The sequence below is a fragment of the Homalodisca vitripennis genome, chromosome 5 (assembly GCF_021130785.1).
Source record: "Homalodisca vitripennis isolate AUS2020 chromosome 5, UT_GWSS_2.1, whole genome shotgun sequence".
Taxonomy (NCBI): domain Eukaryota; kingdom Metazoa; phylum Arthropoda; class Insecta; order Hemiptera; family Cicadellidae; genus Homalodisca; species Homalodisca vitripennis.
Window position 1 is genome coordinate 33,780,447 of NC_060211.1, and position 21,051 is coordinate 33,801,497.

Consider the following 21,051-nt stretch of genomic DNA (forward strand, 5'->3'; position numbering starts at 1 on the left):
GATAATGAAACTTTGACAGTAAAGGCTATGACGGTCTTTCCAAAATATAACTGGATCAGTATTTGTCCACCATATCGATCACATCAGGACCTTGCACCACTGTTGACTGTCCTCACTCTCTCTACCAGATAATGAAACTTTGACAGTAAAGGCTATGACGGTCTTTCCAAAATATAACTGGATCAGTATTTGTCCACCATATCGATCACATCAGGACCTTGCACCACTATTGACTGTCCTCACTCTCTTTACCAGATAATGAAACTTTGACAGTAAAGGCTATGACGGTCTTTCCAGAATATAACTGGATCAGTATTTGTCCACCATATCGATCACATCAGGACCTTGCACCACTGTTGACTGTCCTCACTCTCTCTACCAGATAATGAAACTTTGACAGTAAAGGCTATGACGGTCTTTCCAAAATATAACTGGATCAGTATTTGTCCACCATATCGATCACATCAAGACCTTGCACCACTGTTGACTGTCCTCACTCTCTCTACCAGATAATGAAACTTTGACAGTAAAGGCTATGACGGTCTTTCCAAAATATAACTTGATCAGTATTTGTCCACCATATCGATCACATCAAGACCTTGCACCACTGTTGACTGTCCTCACTCTCTCTACCAGATAATGAAACTTTGACAGTAAAGGCTATGACGGTCTTTCCAAAATATAACTGGATCAGTATTTGTCCACAATATCGATCACATTAGGACCTTGCACCACTGTTGACTGTCCTCACTGTCTCTACCAGATAATGAAACTTTGACAGTAAAGGCTATGACGGTCTTTCCAAAATATAACTGGATCAGTATTTGTCCACCATATCGATCACATCAAGGACCTTGCACCACTGTTGACTGTCCTCACTCTCTCTACCAGATAATGAAACTTTGACAGTAAAGGCTATGACGGTCTTTCCAAAATATAACTGGATCGATCACATTAGGACCTTGCACCACTATTGACTGTCTACCAGATAATAACTTTGACAGTAAAGGATACGGTCTTTCCAGATCAGTATTTGTCCACCATATCGATCACATCAGGAACTTTGCATTACTATTGACTGTCCTCACTGTCTTTACCAGGCAATCAAACATTGACAGTAAAGGCTGTTTTTGTCATTTCAGAGTATAAACTTATCAGTGTTTGTCCACCATATCGATCACAAAGGAGTCTTATAAATGTTCACTTTCCTTTTCCAGATAGTGGTAGTTGATTCTTTCTTTTATTTGAATCCATTAGGGTAATTGTCTCACATTGTATTGAATTGTATAATATCCGTCCTGCATTAACCAATTTTTAATCATCTACCGCTTAATCCATGGTAGTTGGCAGATGACTGCGTTTAACCACATTGATTTAATGATTTTAACAAACTTTTACTACTCACCGTGTTTGAATTGTACATTTTCAGTATCTTAATTTTAACCAAGATATTAGTCTATTAAAATTCTTCCAAAATATTACGCTGTATTTTGTGTTAAGAGATAACGTGAGACCGAGGTTGGAAATTCGATCGAGCATTGGAAATGAACCTCCATCGTAGAAGATCTCTTCACCTACAGCAAATCTTATTCGGCGAAGACAAGCGTATGCCGGTAGAGACATAATTGTTCCGGTAGAGGCAAGTACCCTTCCGATGGAGACAAGAGCTGTTACTGAGAAAACAAGCTCTGTTACGGTAGATGCATAATTGTTCCGGTAGAGGCAAGTACCCTTCCGATGGAGACAAGAGCTGTTACTGAGAAAACATGCTCTGTTACAGTAGAGACATAATTGTTCCGATGGAGGCAAGTACCCTTCCGATGGAGACAAGAGCTGTTACTGTGAAAACAAGCTCTGTTACAGTAGAGACATAATTGTTCCGATGGAGGCAAGTACCCTTCCGATGGAGACAAGAGCTGTTACTGTGAAAACAAGCTCTGTTACAGTAGAGACATAATTGTTCCGGTAGAGGCAAGTACCCTTCCGATGGAGACAAGAGCTGTTACTGTGAAAACAAGCTCTGTTACAGTAGAGACATAATTGTTCCGATGGAGGCAAGTACCCTTCCGATGGAGACAAGAGCTCTTACTGAGAAAACATGCTCTGTTACAGTAGAGACATAATTGTTCCGATGGAGGCAAGTACCCTTCCGATGGAGACAAGAGCTCTTACTGAGAAAACATGCTCTGTTACAGTAGAGACATAATTGTTCCGGTAGAGGCAAGTACCCTTCCGATGGAGACAAGAGCTCTTACTGAGAAAACATGCTCTGTTACAGTAGAGACATAATTGTTCCGATGGAGGCAAGTACCCTTCCGATGGAGACAAGAGCTCTTACTGTGAAAACATGCTCTGTTACAGTAGAGACATAATTTTTCCGATGGAGACAAGAGCTGTTACTGTGAAAACAAGGTATGTTACGGTAGAGACATAATTGTTCCGATGGAGGCAAGTACCCTTCGATGGAGACAAGAGCTCTTACTGTGAAAACAAGCTCTGTTACAATAGAGACATAATTTTTCCGATGGAGATAAGAGCTCTTACTGAGAAAACAAGCTATGTTACGGTAGAGACATAATTGTTCTGATGGAGGCAAGTACCCTTCCGATGGAGACAAGAGCTGTTACTGTGAAAACAAGCTCTGTTACAGTAGAGACATAATTGTTCCGATGGAGGCAAGTACCCTTCCGATGGAGACAAGAGCTGTTACTGAGAAAACAAGCTCTGTTACAGTAGAGACATAATTGTTCTGATGGAGGCAAGTACCCTTCCGATGGAGACAAGAGCTGTTACTGTGAAAACAAGCTCTGTTACAGTAGAGACATAATTGTTCCGATGGAGGCAAGTACCCTTCCGATGGAGACAAGAGCTCTTACTGAGAAAACAAGCTCTGTTACAGTAGAGACATAATTTTTCCGATGGCAAGTACAAGAGCAAGAGTGTTACTGTGAAAACAAGCTCTGTTACAGTAGAGACATAATTGTTCTCCGATGGAGGCAAGTACCCTTCGATGGAGACAAGAGCTCTTACTGTGAAAACATGCTCTGTTACAGTAGAGACATAATTGTTCCGATGTAGGCAAGTACCATTCCGATGGAGACAAGAGCTGTTACTGTGAAAACAAGCTCTGTTACGGTAGAGACATAATTGTTCCGATGGAGGCAAGTACCCTTCGATGGAGACAAGAGCTCTTACTGTGAAAACAAGCTCTGTTACAATAGAGACATAATTGTTCCGATTTTCCGATGGAGACAAGAGCTGTTACTGTGAAAACAAGCTCTGTTACAGTAGAGACATAATTGTTCCGATGGAGGCAAGTACCCTTCCGATGGAGACAAGAGCTCTTACTGAGAAAACATGCTCTGTTACAGTAGAGACATAATTGTTCCGGTAGAGGCAAGTACCCTTCCGATGGAGACAAGAGCTGTTACTGTGAAAACATGCTCTGTTACAGTAGAGACATAATTGTTCCGATGGAGGCAAGTACCCTTCCGATGGAGACAAGAGCTCTTACTGAGAAAACAAGCTCTGTTACAGTAGAGACATAATTAGTCAAGTACCCTTCCGATGGAGACAAGAGCTGTTACTGAGAAAACATGCTCTGTTACAGTAGAGACATAATTGTTCCGATGGAGGCAAGTACCCTTCCGATGGAGACAAGAGCTCTTACTGTGAAAACAAGCTCTGTTACAGTAGAGACATAATTTTTCCGATGGAGATAAGAGCTCTTACTGAGAAAACAAGCTATGTTACGGTAGAGACATAATTGTTCCGATGGAGGCAAGTACCCTTCCGATGGAGACAAGAGCTGTTACTGTGAAAACAAGCTCTGTTACAGTAGAGACATAATTGTTCTGATGGAGGCAAGTACCCTTCCGATGGAGACAAGAGCTGTTACTGTGAAAACAAGCTCTGTTACAGTAGAGACATAATTGTTCCGATGGAGGCAAGTACCCTTCCGATGGAGACAAGAGCTGTTACTGTGAAAACAAGCTCTGTTACAGTAGAGACATAATTGTTCCGATGGAGGCAAGTACCCTTCCGATGGAGACAAGAGCTCTTACTGTGAAAACAAGCTCTGTTACAATAGAGACATAATTTCAAGTACCCTTCTGATGGAGACAAGAGCTGTTACTGAGAAAACAAGCTATGTTACGGTAGAGACATAATTGTTCCGATGGAGGCAAGTACCCTTCCGATGGAGACAAGAGCTCTTACTGTGAAAACAAGCTCTGTTACAATAGAGACATAATTTTTCCGATGGTGGCAAGTACCAAGAGACTGTTACTGTGAAAACAAGCTATGTTACGGTAGAGACATAATTGTTCCGATGGAGGCAAGTACCCTTCGATGGAGACAAGAGCTGTTACTGTGAAAACAAGCTCTGTTACAATAGAGACATAATTTTTCCGATGGCAAGTACCATTCCGATGGAGACAAGAGCTGTTACTGTGAAAACAAGCTCTGTTACAGTAGAGACATAATTGTTCCGATGGAGGCAAGTACCCTTCTGATGGAGACAAGAGCTCTTACTGTGAAAACAAGCTCTGTTACAATAGAGACATAAATTTTTCCGATGGAGACAAGAGCTGTTACTGTGAAAACAAGCTCTTTTACAGTAGAGACATAATTGTTCTGATGGAGGCAAGTACTCTTCCGATGGAGACAAGAGGTGTTACTGTGAAAACAAGCTCTGTTACGGTAGAGACATAATTGTTCCGTAAGTGGCAAGTACCCTTCTGATGGAGACAAGAGCTCTTACTGAGAAAACATGCTCTGTTACAGTAGAGACATAATTGTTCCGATGGAGGCAAGTACCCTTCGATGGAGACAAGAGCTGTTACTGTGAAAACAAGCTCTGTTACAGTAGAGACATAATTTTTCGATGGAGGCAAGTACTCTTCCGATGGAGACAAGAGCTGTTACTGTGAAAACAAGCTATGTTACGGTAGAGACATAATTGTTCCGATGGAGGCAAGTACCCTTCTGATGGAGACAAGAGCTGTTTATATGAAAACAAGCTCTGTTACAGTAGAGACATAATTGTTCTGATGGAGGCAAGTACCCTTCACAGACAGTGAAGGTTTCTACTATTAATGCTCTCTAAGTAGCCAATTGTTAATCAGTTGACGAACTTTATCTATCCGGACACAGACAGTGGACATGAGCACTCAGAATTTGTCTCTTGATGCTCTCTGAGTGGCCAATTATTGATCAAATATCGAACTTTATTTACCAGGACACAGACAGTGGACATGAGCAATGGGAGTTTTGTCTCTTAATGCTCTCTGAGTGACCAATTATTGATCGACTGTCGAACTTTATTTACCAGGACACAGACAGTGGACATGAGCAATGGGAGTTTTGTCTCTTGATGCTCTCTGAGTGACCAATTATTGATCGACTGTCGAACTTTATTTACCAGGACACAGACAGTGGACATGAGCAATGGGAGTTTTGTCTCTTGATGCTCTCTGAGTGGCCAATTGTTGATCAATTGACGAACTCTATTTATCCGGACTCAATCTGCTCCAAGGTCACAAGCTCTACAATAGTAAACACTCGCACTTCCCTTAGTTTCGAACTAAGGAACACAATTTCGTGATTGTATTTTATTATTTAGTCAAAGAAACAAGTTTAAGCAGAAATACCTACATGCATTCTCTAAGGCTGAGTAGTTGTACCAGTGGATTTTGTGAAGACGTTATATGAGCTTTTGTGAAGGTACAATAAATTAATCAGCACTCTGGATGCCCTATATGTGTTTGTACCATTGGATGGTTAAACAAGGGAAGTTTGAGCTTAAAACAACATTTTCACAGTGGTAATAGTTGAAACGTTAAAATGATTACAGTTTATTTTCAATTACAATTTTAAACGAGTAATAATGGCGTATCATCGCATATTCATTGATATTAAAAATTGTGAACTCGCTTTAACTTAGTAGGTTTGTAGCATATTTATTTTTATTGATAAATATTACTTTTATCTTTAATGATTCCTTATTCTTAAGGTATTTTGAAGTAATGACGTTCAACATTAAAGCGCCACACTTGTTACAAGTGTCTTGAAATGGTTTTTGTTTATTTTTAATAACTATATTTATCTATTTCATTAATTGAACTAAATAATTTACCAAGGTTTTTAATTTTCTTTGCTGGGGGGCAGGATTTTAATATTTCATCTTCGTGTTGTATGTTACTTGGTTATAACACATAATTATTTCTGATGTCTATTTAGATTACAATATAAGTATTAATACGGAAAGCTGAAGTACTCGTAAAATAAAAGATTATGTTTATAAACAGGTTTTTAATTTTTTAATGGTGACACGGTTTTAAGACCCCAACTTCTTTTTGTATATACTTTATATCACATAATTGTATTTTTTTTATTTAGATAAAATAGTAAGTAGTAGTTTAGAAAGCGAAGGTAATCGTACAATAAAAGGGGTTTATGTTTACAAACATACTTTTGCGCCCCTCCTCCCCAAAGTTCAGTAGTTGTATTTAGAAATCTTAAAAGAGTATGATGAAGGTAAAGAAGAGTAACGCAATTGGAAAAGCAGTAATCTTAGTTGGCTTTTCAGTGGGTTCTAAGTTTAGGAACTTCATGAAGAAAAGAATGCTTAGTTTCCCAACTTTGAATATCTTAAAAAATGCAAGTTTTTAAGATATTCAAAGTTTAAAAGTTTTAATGCCCGCAACAATATTAAAGAAAATGTCATCATATTGCTTTTAGTAACTGGTCTTGTTATCCTTAACACTTGAGGCAAGTTTTAGTATAATTTAATTAATTACTTTTTAAGATATTAATTTTTTATAAAAAACACATACAGACAGACAGATGGGAAACTAAGCATCGGAGACCCATGTTCATAATGTTCATATGGTGAAATATGTTTTGTCTTGACCTGAGTAATAATGTGGTATACCTTTGTACAGAGAGTTACGGTACACTCTGTATACAAGTTCGCATATAAGACATACAATGAAAGTTATAGTTTTAACAAGAAGTCGTATACAAATTTAATAAGTCATTTATTTATTTATACAATTTGAAAATCGTGTGGCTATTTAAATCACATTTTTATCCATACGTTTTAACTGTTAGTAACTTTGTTTTAAGTGGCAACAGTGTTTTACAAGTTCTAGTTTCTTCTTTAAATTTAGGCTTGTGATATTTTTTGAACAGAAGTCTAAGATATAAGAGATGACCTTGCATGCTGGCCTGACAAAACGTACGTCACGAGTCTGTCTCAACATATTCAACAGTTTCTACATGAGTTACCTTGCCATCGGATATGTATATAGTGAACATAAACTAGAATCGTGTCACCTGCACACGCAAGCACAGAGTGCATCCAAACATTTCTAGTTTGTCCGCCATGACGCCATTAAAATCTGATAGAATTTTATTTTGCTTTATTTATCTCACGGATTGTCTTAACTGGGTAGCGCATGTTGAAGACGTAATACAGCACATGCTGGCTCACGTGTTCACATTTCGGTTTTTATTCCAATGCAGAAATACAGGACTGATCCGGTGTAATGTATACTGTACTTAAAATGTATTATTAGGAATATTCTTAGTATTTTAAGGAATTGTTAACCTCAAATCTTACCTTATTTGTAAACTAAAATAATGTTCTGTTTCAGAAAAATACATTTTAACGTATTACTCTATTTAAGTACATTCTAAAACACGACTAAAACGTGTGTCATTCTTTTTTAACTTTAGGACTTCGGTATAACAACTTATAAATTTTGGATTTGTAATACCTGAAACGTCATTCACTAGCGTTCTACAACATCTAATGTTAATTTTTTCAAAATAATTGGGGTTTCTGTTTATTTTTTGAGAACCACACAAACTTTTAGATTTTTAAATGACGTAATTTCAGTATTAATATATCTCATTGAAGTACAACTTGAAAAGTATTTGAAAAGTTTTATTTTATTAAAACTGTGTAGCACTTTTGTACATTTTGGGGCTCTGTTTACCGAATTTTTGAGTAGTTAAAAATGTTAGTCCTTTTCAGGTAGAGAAAGAAATGCCTGGTGTATTTTAAAACATAGAATTGTTAAAAATGTGTGGTCATATAGCGGTACTTTAGATATGTGGTAACATTTTGAGTCAGTGAAATAGTATTAGTATTTTTGTATTCAAAATATAAACTAATTTTAGTTTAATTCACCATTTAATTATTCTTTTTAATATTTAGCTTTTTCAAAAAATATTATCTCTGTTTTTACAATTTCAGTTCCTCCTAGACTAGGTGCAATCCTTAAACGTTTAAAACTTAAGGAAATTTCAGATTCACGAACAAAAACCTCAAAGTGACACACATTAAAGTGTATTTTAAAACATTTCAAACTTTTCAAAATTATTAAGTATATTTCTATATTTGTAAGAAGGAACACCCGAAACTATTACTTGATGAAAATATAAGCGCACATTTAGATTCAGGAAGGAAATGCCTTTAATTTAATACGCCCATAAATATACGATATTTTACATAATCTATTTTTTTTGTTTCGGGTAAATATGTTCCATGTTCGGGCCCTTATAACCCCATATTTCGATTGATCAACATATTATTAGTTTTATACACTAACCGAGTATTTTTTAACAACTTAATGTAATTTGTCCTGTTTTTATTTTTATTTCACTAGACAAACTGTGCATATATCCTTTTGACTAATTAAAATTATTTTAAGATTAAAGAATAATATAATTTTTATTCAATTCCATATGCAATGACAATTACAAGATATTAATGTTTCAAATATATTAAACACAATTGTTTATTTTTTAGACTGATAATCTCATACGTTAAAATCTTCTGAACCTTAGGGCATTTTTAGGGGTATGATAAAATAAATTTATTTTGACATTATAATGTAGATTTAGCACACACTTCAGTTTATCCAAATAATTTTCATTGTCTGACTTTATGGTTGTGTTAACCTGATATTTTGTTTTCAATAAGTAAAAGCATTTCAGATTCGTGATTTTAAACACCTTCAGTTAATTACTATATTCAAGTCCGTGTACGATTATTTAAACTGGCAATGCACATTATGAATTTTACATTTTTCTGGTTTCTAGTAAGCATAACTTTTAAGATACACTTTTTTAGATATTTTAAATATTGTTTAGTTTTAGTCCTGTTGTTAACAAATTGAAAATATTATTGGGGAAGACAATTAACAACTTTGATGTTAAAACCTCTAGATATTAATCTGATGAGATATTAAGCAGGTTTAATTAAAGAAGGAGTTAACACACATAACACCGTACACTAATTAAACACAACACTTTTTTTGATTTAGCTAAGATTAGAAGTCGAATATTAAACTCTGCACGTGTTCATTATTGAGGCTTGCATATTGGTTGACATGAAGACTAAAACAAGATTAACTAAACAATCCTCTACGTAGTTTTATATTCAAACTATTTTTTTAAAACTTGGATTTAATTCAACTATGTAATTTCAAAGGTAGAAGATTTTATTTTAACTCTTTCTTACTCCGAAATATTAAATTCCTTCGGGAATATCTGTTTTAAAATGTACTATATTTATTCAATTCAGAGGTAAACATGATAAAGTTCAATCGACGAACTTTAATCATTTTTTTCATTTCCCGTCATAACAGTTTTCAACAACGCAGTCTTCATAGTATTAAAATGATTCAAAAATAAGATTAAACCCGAATTACTGTGTGAAATACAATTGTTTGCCAGTGCGAACAAATTAAAAAGAAACATTTGGTATACAGTTTCTGAAAAACGACATTCTTAATTACAGATAACACTTCTGACTTTAAATATTACTAAATTTTAATGAAAAACACTACTTTTCCAAATGGTTTATTTTGTTTTGGACGAGGCCTTTCCAAACCAAACGTTTCATCTTCAGGCAACTCCGCATAAACCTGAGTTGCCTGAAGATAAAACCTATGGTTTGGAAAGGCCTCGTCCAAAACAAAATAAACAATTTGGAAAAGTAGTGTTTTATTAACATTTAGTAATATTTAAAGAATTTTCCAATTTGCTCCAAGAGTCTTCAACTTCTGACTTTGATCGCTAAATATAATTTTTACATTTAATTTTTGCTTTAAGTTTGTTCTTAATATATTATTTATTATGATTATACATATCTGGAATTATGAGATGATAATATGTAATTTATATTCACTAACAAATAGACAAGGTACAGATTCTCAGTGTTATAACGTGTATGGCATTAACTATGTGTTGATTTAAAAAATTGTAACGAGAAAATACGTGGACAATTTTATTAGTTTGAAATGTACAAATACAAGCAAATTTTGCGATTTTTTTTATTAGTAAATTAGTAATTTGCTTCTCCACAAGTATGAAATTTTAAAATTAATAAAAAATAAATACACGAGACAGTAGCCAGTAGAAAATAAGTTAGGCCACGTTTCACTGAAAGCTTTTCAGTGCAAAATATATTTAGGAACTCCCAGACCGTCTAACTTGCAGAACTTATGTGAAGCCTGTCACTCTACAGACGATAAAATTATCGAAGCACTTGACTTTGCCGGTAACTCGATGGCAGTTGCAGTGGTGACGGAAAGGTCGCAACATTTAAAGGTTAAATGTGCGGCATTTTGCTGCCCAGGGGAGTAGGTGGACAGATAGACAGTCGGACCCTGCACTTAACCCTTATTTGGGACCGTACCGCAATAACAAAACTCTACGGGAACCTGCGACACGATTTATTTGTAAGTTTTGTTTTTACTCTTTGTATGTATACAAGGTGATAATATAGTACTCTTGAAAAGGTAAAAAACTGACAGTTAAAATAAAGTAAAAAAAACTGCACTCAAATTTATTTTTTTGCTGTTAAATATTAATTAAGTGCTGCAAAAATGTAGTAGTTGATATTCTGTTCCACATACTAAACGTGTATAATGGTCTCTCTCATATAGTTTTAATTTCGTTTAACGCAAAACAAACAAAAACATCAACACAAGTGTGTGTTTTTTCAGCTTTTTTTACGAAATTTTTAGAGATAATTTATACGTTTTTAGAGAGTTCAAAGAACTATTAATAGTACAAACTGTATCACAATAGATTAAGTTTTTTAAAGTATATTAGTTCTATACTAAACATTTCTTTTGACAAAATGCTAAATAATCTAAAATTTCAATAATTCACGGAACCTTTCGGTTACGGTAGATGCATACATATCAGCATACAAACTGCAGCTGGTTACAGCATGGTTCGTTCTGCTGAAAAATTAATTCGACTTTTTACCGTTACTATTTATGGAGGACAAAGTTAAAACGCAAATTACTTGTACGGTGACCGGTCAGAGAGTGTAAATAATTGCTAACAAAATGTAATCACAGAGACAAGTTAGGATGGAATTATTGAAAACGCTGTTAACTTTAATAACGCACAAAATTTTGTATCCAACGCTCTCCCTGGTTTTGTCATGCAGGATGAGTAAAATAAGGTTGAAAAGGAAATCAGTCTTTTCTACAATTATAATAAAGGCTCGATAAAACCTCCAGAGTGGAACTTTGGTGTATTTACAATGCAAAACAATAACATCTTGTGACTGCATAATGTCCACAGATGTGGTAGCGTATGAGAACCACTTGCTTTGTAAACGTTTGGGTGTTATTTATGGTATCTATATCACGAACAAACGTATAATGTGAATTGTAGTGGTCGTAAACGACCTGAAAAATCGTAATAAACGGTTCAGTATTACAAGTAATATATTTATAATATTACTAAAAGAATTTCTTTATAATTCTACGGTAATTTTATATATCTACTGCTGTTATTTTATTTATACATTTGTCATCAATCGAAAACTCTTTCACTTATTGTGCCTCTTGTTGATTTAAAATACTTTAGGACTCTGTCCCACGGGCCTCCAAAGATCCAGTGTACAATATTATGAGAGTATTTTTCTTTAGTTTAGTTCAGTTGATTGATAAAACAAACTTATTGTTATATTGTTAGAGCTTATTTTTCCAATCAATTAACCAATGTAGTATCTGCGATTGGTTATAACGTCCACTAATCAACTTAATATAAACGATTGGTTATAACGTTCCACTAATCATCTTAATATAAACGATTGGTTATAACGTCCACTAATCAATCTTAATATAAACGATTGGTTATAACGTTCCACTAATCATCTTAATATAAACGATTGGTTATAACGTCCACTAATCAACTTAATATAAACGATTGGTTATAACGTTCACTAATCATCTTAATATAAACGTTCATAACGTTCACTAATCATCTTAATATAAACGATTGGTTTATAACGTCCACTAATTATCTTAATATAAACGATTGGTTATAACGTCCACTAATCATCTTAATATAAACGATTGGTTATAACGTTCACTAATTATCTTAATATAAACGATTGGTTATAACGTCCACTAATCATCTTAATATAAACGATTGGTTATAACGTCCACTAATTATCTTAATATAAACGATTGGTTATAACGTCCACTAATCATCTTAATATAAACGATTGGTTATAACCCATTATTCAACTTAATATGAACTGGTTTTTCGAAGATCCATTAATTAATGCAATAGTAGCCGATTGGTTATATATAATCAGCTAATCAACAATATCAGCGATTGGTTATATGATCCACAGATCAAATTAATATAAACTGATTAGTTAATATTGTCCACTAATCAACGTAATACCAACTGATTGGTCATTTCATCCTTTAATCAATGTAATACAAGTGATTGATTGGTTATCCATTAATCAACTTAATATCAGTGATTGGTTATTTCATCCATTAATACACTTAATATCAGCGATTGGTTATTTTTAACCATTAATCACTTAATATAAAATGATTGATTATATTTATCCATTAATCTACATAATATCAGTGATTGCTTATTTCACACATTAATCAACTTAATATCAGCGATTGGTTATTACGTCCTCTAATCAATTTAATATCAATTGATTTGTTATTTAATTTCATTAAACAATTTAATTTCAACGATTGGTTATAACTTCCACTGATCAATTTTACATCAACTGCTTTTTAAGTCCTATTATTGAACCTAATATCAGCTGATTGAATATAATATCCGTTAATAAATTTAATATTAACTGATTGGTTATAACGTCAATAAATCAAAGTAATATCAATTAATTGGTTATAAGATACATGAATTAGTTTAATATCAGCTGATTGGTTAGAGCAGTTTAAAGCTATAACAACTGAAAAATATATTTAATTGTGATTTATTTACAAAGTGTTTTAGAAAAATATAGCTAAAGTATAACCGCACTTTGGTTTGTGAATGAAAATTTGTGTAATAGTATTTGAGTATGTCAGAGTGTTCCTTTGGTTATTTAAACGTTGTTATAACCTTCAATTTAGTAAAAAACATTGTGAGTGTGTACATGTAAGGTACTACAAATTGGCATCCTTTGAAGTTATCGGGAAGCATATTACAGTAGCTGAAGGAATAAAAAGGAAGGGACCGAGTGCAAACAGACTCACCGAACCATTCGCCCCTGACTAAAATAGAGGAAACAAGCGAGTGTAGCGAGCCCGTGATCAAGTGGTCTCAATCACAAAGCAATGACACAAAGTGCAATTTTTATGGCAGAGAAAACTATCGAGGGGACAGCGGATCTGTTTGACATTGACGCGGGATACGATATCGATTAGGCACATACAAATCGATATAATTCCTACAACGTCAATGGGAAACAACTACATAAAACACGATTGGTTGAGCTTTAGCCTATCACTAGTGAGGGTGGAATAATTTCATTTTTGTCTGTTGGTCGTAACAGCTGCAAATACATGTGTTTGTTTGATTGGCTGAGCGTCAGCGAAGTCTGTCATTCGTGGGGCTGGAAAATCTAATTTCTGTCTGTCTGTTTGTCCGCACGATATCTTATTTATTTATTTATTTCCAACGGTTCCACCATTTATACATGAGTTGACTTAACTAAGGATAAACTAATCAAGATGGCATACAATGACTAATAATAACAACAATCCAATAACATAACAAAACTAGTAATGATAACAGATAACACAAGGAAGACATTATGCAATAATTAATAACAATACATAGCAATCATACCAAATAATGCAGGAGCAACTAGCAAAGAGAAACAGAACAATGTAACAATTATGATAATAATAACATAACAATAGATATATTAGAATGTAACAATGAGATAAATATGTAACAGTATAAAAATGATAAAAGTATATGTAACAGAATAACAAACAGATAAATAATAACAATTTATTTATTTATCTTGAGAAAGAACTGACCTATAGAATTGAAACTGTGCATGAAGCTTTATTTCTATGCGAGGAATGCTGAGTTCGATGATGGTGCATGTCAATCCATGGGATTTGGCTGAGCGATAGCGAATATTTGTACATTGGTCTTATGGGTTACCATGATGGCAACAAAAAATAACAACATAAATAAATTTATAAACACAAATTTGGGAAGATATGTTGGAAAGATTTCATTTTGTAAACTTTTGTACGAAGCTTCATTCGTTCTATGACGCGTCATTTGTGTGTCAACTTGTCTTTGTATTATTGTCTTATCTGTCCGCAGAGCATTCCACGCCCCCATATTCTGCTGCTAAGAATGTGAATGGCGGGATACATTTTTAAACAAAATGTATGTCAGTGTTTAAGTGTGTGTGTGTGTGTGTGTGTGTGTGGAGGGTTAGGTTATAAACATATAACGATAACGTTTACAACATAATTGTAGTTGTATTAATGCAATAAGAAGTTATTATTGTTAATATCTCTAGGATGAAATGAGCCACAGATTTGACATTTTGCAAACAATTTCATCATAGCCGTATAGAATAGCAGGATGATGGACATTTACCAATCATCATGTTTCATTTATCATCCTTTTATTCCTTTTTATCCTTTCCGAAAAAAATTAGTTGTTAATGATGGGATTTTCACAGTTTAGATTTAATTCGCAATTCAGTTTTGAGATGTGATCCTATTTCGGTATCTAGTGCCAATCCTTTAATTATTGGTACAAATTACAGCAATTTGTTTCCATAATTTCAACGTAAAAAGTATTTAATTCTGACTGAAATGTATTCTAAATGATGATTTCGAAGAGAGCCAAGACAATTACGAAGATGGATGTGAGTTCTGTACGAATTGTTCTGTACCACAGGACTATGGCATCATATGTCAAGTACAGAGTAGTGTAGGCGTACACTTGTGTACGCGGGTTGTAGGGGGGGGGGAGGGTGTAAAGTACAGTTTAGCCGTATACAACTCTCGTACGTCATATGCATCATAATACCTTAACCGTAACGAAGGGGTAAGGATGCGGCTCTCTAAGAGAGGTCGCGGTTTCAATTCCGCGGGGAGGTCAGTCAATTTTGCAAGTAGATTTGGACAGTATTTCTTTACAAACTTTTAGTGCAATTAATGGAAATTACATTGGCGTATAAAGAACCCTCTTAAAATTGTTTCTCAAAATACAGGAAGACGTTCAGAATTGTCAGTTCATTATTTACATCTTAACGAAACGTCTAACTTGAAACGGCCTCCTAAATATATTGAGCAGACTGCTGATTCGTTCCTTTAATTAATGAGTGGAAAGAGTTTTTACACAAGTAGAAGAATTCACTTTGGAGAGAAGATGGTTTGCAGAGGCTAAAATATTAGTAAACATTCAACGTAGTGAAAACAGTATTTATTTTCGAGATCCTGCAAAATCTGACCAAATTGAAGGCGCCAAGCGAGGTTTGTAAGTGCCAGCGTGAGATGAGTAGGTACTTCCTAGAAGATTACTGAACACGTCCAAGATCTACTTTGGACATTTGCGTGTTGATGTTGGGTTGGTGGGGGGGGGGGGTTAAGATGCCGTCATCACGTCCCTGCTATTGACATGATTACGTGTGATCGTGTAATGACAGACAACACTAACGAGGTCTGTCTATTTCTGAGGTGTACCAAATAGAAGGCAACCGCAACATACTACACTGGCTGAACCAATCAGCGGCGTTCATCTAACCTTGTAATACTTTGACTATGATAAAAATGTAACGGCGGTTGGTTATATTTACTTGTCACTACAGTTGCGTGTTGGCTTCATTTGCAAGTCTTTGAGGTTCGAAAAGGTTCGAGACGAAACCATTTGAAAGTAATGTTACACGCTCAGAACCAAGCAATACTGGATAACAGAGTGATAATAGTTTTCAGAAAAGGGAAAATCTTAACTAATGTAGGGTCTTTAGTAACTGAAATGAATCTTATGATGCGAATAGATAGAATACACACTGAAAATCAATGTTGATTCATGATGGGAACGTTATAACATATATGGTGATTGGCGTTATGTTACCCACATAGTATATACAGGGTGTTCAGTAAAAGTGTTCCAATACTTTGGGATTTTACAAGCCAGGAGCAACAAACAACAACTGATATCTCTCAACTGGGACATGTTTGGTGCTCCTGGCTTGTGCAAGAGTATCTTTAGAGTGGCCGTGCTTGCTTATGCGTTGACGGATTTCTTTGGAAAAAGGTACCGTTGGAATTGTTATAACATTTTAAAAATACAATTAGTATCTTTTAAAATTGATATAACCTATTTAAAACAGCTGATGCCTATAAAAAGACAAAATCTTAGTTGCTCCCGGCTTGTGCAAGCATACCTATAAAGTGATCGGGTTCGCTTATGCGTTGACTGATTTCTTTGAAAAAGGTACCGCTGGAATTGGTATAAAAATGTCTAAATAGTTGGCATCATATGCATTTTTTATAACTATACCGATTCTTTGTTATTTGACTTCAAAAGTTAAAAAAAACGCCATTTTGAAACGGGTAAAAGCATTTTGTTAATATTTTATTTTAAAAAAGGTCTACCAAAGGTTAATACAATTCTCAAGTTCCATAACTTAATCTTAACTAGTTCAAAATATATAATTTTTTAAATAAAAAACACATACAGACAGATAGACGGGAAACTAAATGTTGTAGGCATACCTTTATATGAACTTGTTTGCTCAATTTTTATGTACAGAACAAAATCCCAAAGTATTGGAACAATTTTACTGAACACTGTAGAAAACAAGGAAGCAGCTGATTCGCGCTTTAAGGGTTTCTCAACTTCTTTGGGAAGCTGTGAAAACTTACATGGCCGTGCGTAAATATGTCAAATATGCCGTCTTCCGCTGTGGGGGATATAAACAAAATACCTATTGATGTCGAAAATGCTTATGGTCATGATCTTGGGGGACGATGACGGAGTACCTGTGGTCATTATCAAAAACCTTGACATTCAGTTACGTCAGAATCATGCTCCAAGAGCATTGCATTTATGTCATCGGAGTTCCAAACTCTGGCTTACACTAACTGATTTCCGAGTTATTCATATGTAAATTACGCATATTGCTTGAAGGGAATGTAAACTCTTCTTATGTGGATAATCAACTCACAGATAAAATAAAAGAGAGTTATCTACTTAATACAGTGCTCGTATATTGTGCCCTCAATTGTAAATGATTTGCTTAATCATCAATTCCTTACAATTTCCTTAATTTGAAAACAGTATGCTCGAATCGGGATTCGAACCTAGATCCTTTGGATAATGTTTTAGACGGTAATTGCGCAGCTGACCCAGACAGTAAACAAGAGAACCTGGAATAAAAGTTTGGGAACTTTGAATAAAGTGCCCATTAGAACTAAAAGGATGTTTAAGGTTCATAGTTCGTCCATTTATTCTACAAATGGGAGCTGAGAAGTATGCAAGGATTAGTATTGAGGGTGCAACCATCTATCTTATAATCCTTCTCCTGTTCCATTTATGTGCTATGCTCTCTTTGTCTTCTTCCCATGTATGTGTAGAACTGTTGTGGGATTTTAATTAGCTGAGCGTTAACGAAGGCTTTCTCGAGTTGCTGGAAAAATGCTATTTTCTGTTTATCTATCCGTACGATACCACGAGAACGAAATGACCTATAGCCATGTAATTATGCATGAAACTTCACTTTTATATACAAGTGACATCGATTTTGATGATGTACACGCTACCCTATTAGAATAGTCTGAACGTTTACAAACATTTTTACGTTGGTCTTATGGATAACCATGATGGCAACGAGGATATCACGGAATAAATAAAATTTTAAACAAACTGAGTATATTTATATGACATTTAAACATGAAACGTAGTAATACATGCGTTCTAATGAGTTGAACAACAGACTTGAAATTATGCATGCAGCTCTAGCCGAAGCCTATTAAGCGACACGTGGTGTGGCATACTCCTTCCTATCTTGTTTTTAAATATATTCTATTAAAAGTAGTTATTTAGAACTAACCATTCGTGATAAAGACGTTTTTAAAATGTAAGCAAAATATATCTTTACGGTGTCTTCTATACCTGTTGGACCCGATTGTTTAGTACTCTTTCTAGATTTGTTTTAATCAACTGACAATAACAGTAGATAGTCATCTTACAAGATTCTTCTCCAGAGACAACCGTGACTACTGACGAGGAATAGATAGTGGGAGAAGAGATAAGAACAAAAGGTTCATACAAGCATGGCTGCTTGAGTAAGATAAGTGTTCTTCATTGTGGGTCTGAAGCAAGAGTATGATGAATGCCTCGGGTGGATCGGAAAGAACACACGTAACAGTCATCTGGTTCTGAAGAACATCTGCACTCCACGTCGAAGCTGAATGCAATTTATTTAATGATCGTCGTCTAAGTATCCCGGTTCATGCCGTGTCGAAACATTGTTAATGCAACTAATTACAGGCCATATTTCGCCTCGATTTGCATAGCTATCTTCAGTTAGTAGATGATAAAGCTAACTGCCAATAATACTTGTGTACTTATACAAGTGTTAGGGGAGAACCACAACGTGGTTGACTTATAGCTTAACACCAACCAACAGCCAAATCAACAACAATGTTTTTTTATCGCAGTCTGTAACCTTTTTGATAACGTAACAATATCTTTTATATCACTAAGCCGTTATCGTTTCGATAATTTCACGATATCTTCTTTGTTGGTGTTGTCATCTCTTTTGATTGTTTCTATAGTTCCTCCTACTGTAAGTATTTTTTATTCTTTATCATTCTGTAGCATGTATGGTTTCGTAACTGTTTTTTATCCGTGCCCGAGTTTTCCGTACCCTAATAGTAGACGAGTAGGATATATTAGTGGCACGAAACATCAGGATAAGAAAAATCAACCACAGCTGAACTCAGTAACAAAATCAACCATGCGATAGAATTCGACAAATTAAAAGTACCTGCTAAAGTTCTTAGCATAGTTCTTACTAACGATAGTAAGGAAAACAATAGATAATCAAGAAAGATAAAATGCAACAAAAATGATAGCATTAAATTATCGAAACGTTGGCGTCCTGTGATAAGAAGCCATACTGTTCATTGTTTTGCTATATTGCTTGTTTATTGGTTATGTTATAGCTAGTCACGATTCAGCTTTGTCCCCTTCAATTCATCTCTGTTTAATTTTTTGGCAGTTTCAGATTAAAATTTCGGAACCATCTGTTTGCTATTTGTTACAAAATGTTAAATTGTGTATTACCGAAAGTATACAGATAAATAAATAAACATCACCTTACAATCCCGCTATAAATTGTAAATAATAGGTAGACAACTGATTTATTTGTTAATGAATAGTTTTATCCTAAATAACTCGATTAAGTCCGTTAAGTCCTGATCGTTGTAAGTCGATTTAAATTATCTGACATACACTACAAATAATTAGGAGAATTAATTTACAAGCCTCTAGATATGTAAATTATTGTTAATGTCTGTTGTCTTTTAATTCCTAGTTTATTATGTTCTATTGTTATGCCTCCTGTATTATTTTATATTATGCTATTATTGCTTGTTATTGGTACTCTCTTGCTGTTTTTGACATCATGGTTTATTGTTATTTACTGATATAACATAAGTGCTGAATTGTTATTATTATATACTCGTTCTCTCTTATTGTTATTTATCAAAATAACTCGCTATCTCGTTCTATAGTTTTATTTTCTATTTTTCTCTTGCTTAAACTGCTCTCAGTTTTTGGTTTTTCTGCTTCAGACATATGTGTAATATTAATGCTAATGCTAATTGTTTGTGAATTAGTGGAGTACTATTGGTAATAATAAATAAATAAACGTATTTTTATTGAAGATGGCTGGCTCTCCACAATCAGGCTGAAATATTTCAAGAGTTTATTTTTATTGACAATGTTTCGACGTGAACCAGAAAACTGAGATGATGGTCATGCCAGCGGCCGTGTAACCTTAAGAACTAAAATGTATTCTATATTACAGTTTAGAAGATGGAATGCGACCGTAAGGACGCTTGGCTGGCTGAGGCAGATTCAGTAATTCTAAGCATTACAATGTTGTCAAGACCGCATAGTAAGGTTATCTGGAAATAAGCGTTATAAATGTTATCACGAATGTAAACCTGATGTACGCGAGCCTTGTCACCCAGAATTGTGTTTTAACACGAAAAGTGATTATAAAACGTTATGTTGGATTAGAGTCTCCACACTGGACTGAAGTACCATTTTCGGAATTGTTTCAACAAAAATTGTCTGTATTGTTACAAATTCTGTGAATTCCAGCACAGAACGTATAGAACGGTATAGACGGGGACTGCAATAACCCGAGATAGAAGATAATTCTTTGACGTATGATACCAACATCCACAAAAATGTATAATTTGCAAACGTATTATCTAGTCATGTTTTTGTACGGGACAAAAGTTATTTTCACCAGAAAAACTTTTTAAAAGGAGAGAATTTAGAATGCTGCGCAAATGTAGCATTTTCGAAAACTGGTCTAAAGACGCCTTTAATAGTTATTCAATATTAATTCAACTTATTAATTCAATAATGCTCGACTCCATATATGACCAATGGTATATTAAAGATCACTTAGTATTGTGAATTAAATTCCAAGAAGATGATTGCATTGTAGTTAGTAATTAAGGTAAAATAACATTT